General features: G+C 49.7%; 1 pseudogene; it reads right to left on the bottom strand.

Annotated features, from left to right (window-relative positions):
• Window positions 1–707: 707 nt before the first annotated feature.
• Window positions 708–826, bottom strand: LOC146173529 (5S ribosomal RNA; annotated as a pseudogene).
• Window positions 827–3,758: the final 2,932 nt, after the last annotated feature.

Here is a 3,758-nt window from a genome sequence, read left to right as displayed (position 1 = left end):
CAATATTGCAAAATCTTCATTAATATCATGAGTTACCAACTATCTGTTTCAAAGAATCTGAAACTGCTTCGCGGAACCTGGGGCTACCGCTCGCTGCCTTTTTAGATTACGCGAGCCCCTTCTCTCATAATTCTCTCCAGGTTCTTGCCAGCAAGCGGTACGCTTGGATTTCCTTTGGCCCCGCCGGGGTGGTGCAGTGATAAGACGCCCGACTACTGTGCCGGAGTAGCCGGTTCGAACCCGACCTCGACGGCTGCGTTTCGATGGAGGCGAAACGAAGAGGCGTCCGTGTGCTGTGCGATGTCAGCGCACGTTAAAGATCCCCAGGTGGTCGAAATTACTCCGTAGCCCTCCACTACGGCTCCTCTTTCTCTCTGTCTTACTTTCCCTCCTACCTTCCTCCCTTCCCTAACGGCGCGGTTCCGGTGTCCCCAGAAAACAAGTGAGACAGTTCCCACGCCCTTCCCTTCCTATAAATCAATCAGTTTGGGTTTCCTTCGCAATTGTGGCAGTCTTTCTCGCCGCCCCTGCGTTTATTTTATTCTTGTTCGCATACGTAGCAGTAGAGGCATCGCACGAGACCACTGAAGCCACTAAACGAGTAAATCACATTCAATAAGGTAACAAAACTCGAACACGGAAGGAACACAGCGGCCGCAACATGATATGATAGTGTTAGCTAGTCCCTTTGTAACGGGTGAAAGAAGTGCCATCAGCACTCGGTGTTCCCAGGTGGTCTCCCTCCCAAGTACTGACCGAGCCCAATGCTGCTTAGCTTCGGTGATCGGACGAGAACCTTCGTATTCAGCATGGTATGGCCGATCACGGCGTATGCTTCAGCGCCACCTTATGGTTAGCTCCCGTCGGCCGCCAGGTGGCGCTACATGTACCAGCAATCCGGAAGTTGATGCAGGCGTAATCACTGTTCCTGAAGCTCTGGGGTTTAGAGATACCAGTGGCCGGGTGAATAAACCGGCGGTGGAAACTAGCAAAAGACGACTGGAAGATTGCTGGCTTAAAAGCAGAGAAGGGACATAATGTTAGTAATATAGGAATTAATAAATAGAATGATGGTTTAGTTAACCATTCTAAATCAATAATTAAGATATATGGAGAAAAATTAGCATGATTGCTACTGCTACCACCCCGTTTCAAAGGGGACGCTCCTATATTCCATCCATCCATCCTTCCATCCAACTTCATTGCAGGTTGCCTATAGTCGAACACAAGAGATTTAATATTTCATTTCTAAACGTGCCATACATAAAGACAATAATGTCGCCGATCGAAACCATTATTCTGAAAACGTTGACACTGTCACCCGCTAATAATTAGAGGGATTATCAACGATGCGCCCTTAACGGTGCGCACACTCCCAGACACCCTTAGAGTGAGTGGGGGTAGCTGTTCCGGTCGCAAAGGAGATGCCCTCGACCTGCGTGGCAAGCTCAGCCGGAATTAAACTACCTTGTAGCGACAGAAGGGGGTGGCCGTTTGCTGCCCAGCTGTCGCCGGTTCAAACCAGAGTAAGGATCGGAGTCAGAAGTAACAAACAAAACACACTTTATGCACAGCATGAGACGATACAGAGGAACACACAAACACTAAAATTGCACAGACGAGAGGTTCACAAAAAAACAAACGCTAAGCATGGAACAACAGAGGTATTCAATAACACAGAGGCTTTAAAACACAGATCAAACACGAGGGAGTCATATAAACATACACCAAATTGTTCACCGGGCACTGTTGCAGTCCGACGCCTCGAGAGTCACGATGTGGCCACCATACAAGACGAGCGCCGCTCCCTCGCAGGTCCATGGGCTTGCCAGCAGCGGGTGAAACCCGTTGGTGGTGGTGGTGGTTGATAGGAAGATGAAGGGGGAGTGCACTGGCCGGTTGACTGCCGACGGTGTCGACACCGTCACTGCCGAGTGCAGATAGTTGGAGAAGGGGGAGGGGAAGAAAGATAAGGATTCCAGCCGAAACACTAGCAAACACGTCGCAAACACTGGCTGACTGACTGACTACACAAGCGGCGCGGTCTCTTTAAATAGGGCGCGCCGCGTCTGTCTGTTAACACGCGCCAAAGCTAGCGCGCACACAGACAGCTTCGCTGGTTAAAGCGCTCCCTTTTCCTCCCGTCGAGCCGCGCGCCGTCATTGGCTAGGACGAGTAGATTGGTTGTTTCACAGGAAGGGAAAGGCGCAGTATCTGTCACGCTTGTGTCTGTGGACACCTGAACCACGCCGTAAGGGAAGGGATTAGGGAGGGAGTGAAAATGGAAAGAGAGAAAGAGGAGCCGTAGTGGAGGTCTACGGAGTAATTTCGACCACCTGGGGATCTTTAACGTGCGCTGACATCGCACAGCACACGGACGCCTCTTCGTTTCGCCTCCATCGAAACGCAGCCGCCGAGGTCGGGTTCGAACCCGGGTACTCCGGACAGTAGTCGGGCGTCTTACCACTGTGCCACCCCGGCGGGGCTGAGTAGAAATTTCTGCATGGTTCTGGCGGGTGGTGAGAAAGAGGGCGACGGCGACGCGTACAAAGCTACGCGCTCTCTCGCGCGGGGAAGGAGGTTTTTCTCGAATCTTGTGGAATTTATCATGCGGCGACGCGCGGGCCTCGCGCCACGCCGGCTTAATAAAAATGTGCGCCGATTTCGTGACAGCCACACTTCTAGAAGGCTCCATTACTTCCGAGCTTCTCAAAGAACCTAAGCAAGGCTGAATTAGTTCATGCATGTTGAATTAATGCGGTCATAGCTTTCTTTATTGCAATTTTTTGCCGTTATTGAGCCGCAATTCTGAGCTGCACAGAATAGGATGAATTGGTTTCATACAAAATGTTTAGTTTTTCTTGTTTACATTTTGAATTCTGCAAAACGAATACTGGATCCCACATGTTATAAAATGCATTATATTACAAAGAAAACAAAAAAGAAGTTATTGTAAAGCTCGTAGCACAATTTTACGAACAAAGACAAAAAAAAAAATAAACTAATTGCGTGTTTTTCCTCTAAAACATCGCCTGTGAGATGAGGATAACGCAAAAAAAGTTTTTGTCGGCTAGATGCCAGTAAAGGGGTGAAGGGAATGCGCGTACAGCTCGCGCTCATTTCCTATACATCAGCCTTGAGCAATTGGTTGTTCAGAAAAGGTATTACCGAGAGCCTACTGTATACGCAACAGCAACTCGCAACACATAAATGCAGGATATAAACAGGCAGTAGCGCTTAACAGGCTACAACAAGAATGTTTTAGTTATAAAAACCACGCGTCATGTAAAACAGCAGCCTCAAAAAAATTGCAAGCATGGCCTGGTAGGTGTTCTTGTTGTAGTGGCTGTAGGAAGAAAGAAAAGAAAATGCACGGGCCTGCTACTGGCTCTGTAGCTGAGCCACCTCCGCTGCCAAGAGAATTGATTCATAGGAAGGGAAAGGCGCACTGTCTGTCACACTTGTTCTGTGGAAACCTGAACCGCGCCGTGAGGGAAGGGAGGAAGGTGGGAGTGGAAGTGGAAAGAGAGAAAGAGGAAAACAGAGAAGAAAGAAAAGGAAGAAGGAGAGAAAGACGCGCGCCGCAACAGCCGTCGTCCACCACCGAAGCGGTGGCTTGTGCAATGACGGGCTACAACAAATAAACATTCGGTGGCAGGCTAGCCCCCGCCGCAAGCGGTGGTGACCTACCTGTCCCAGCCCCATCAGGGGAGTCTGGTAGGTGGCAAATGGCATGGCACTGAGCAGTCATAGATGCA

The sequence above is a fragment of the Amblyomma maculatum genome, chromosome 11 (assembly GCF_055883805.1).
Source record: "Amblyomma maculatum isolate TAMU_Amacu chromosome 11, ASM5588380v1, whole genome shotgun sequence".
NCBI classification, from domain to species: Eukaryota; Metazoa; Arthropoda; class Arachnida; order Ixodida; family Ixodidae; genus Amblyomma; species Amblyomma maculatum.
The sequence above is the reverse complement of the archived record's forward strand: the minus strand, read 5'-3'. Positions and strand labels throughout refer to the sequence as shown.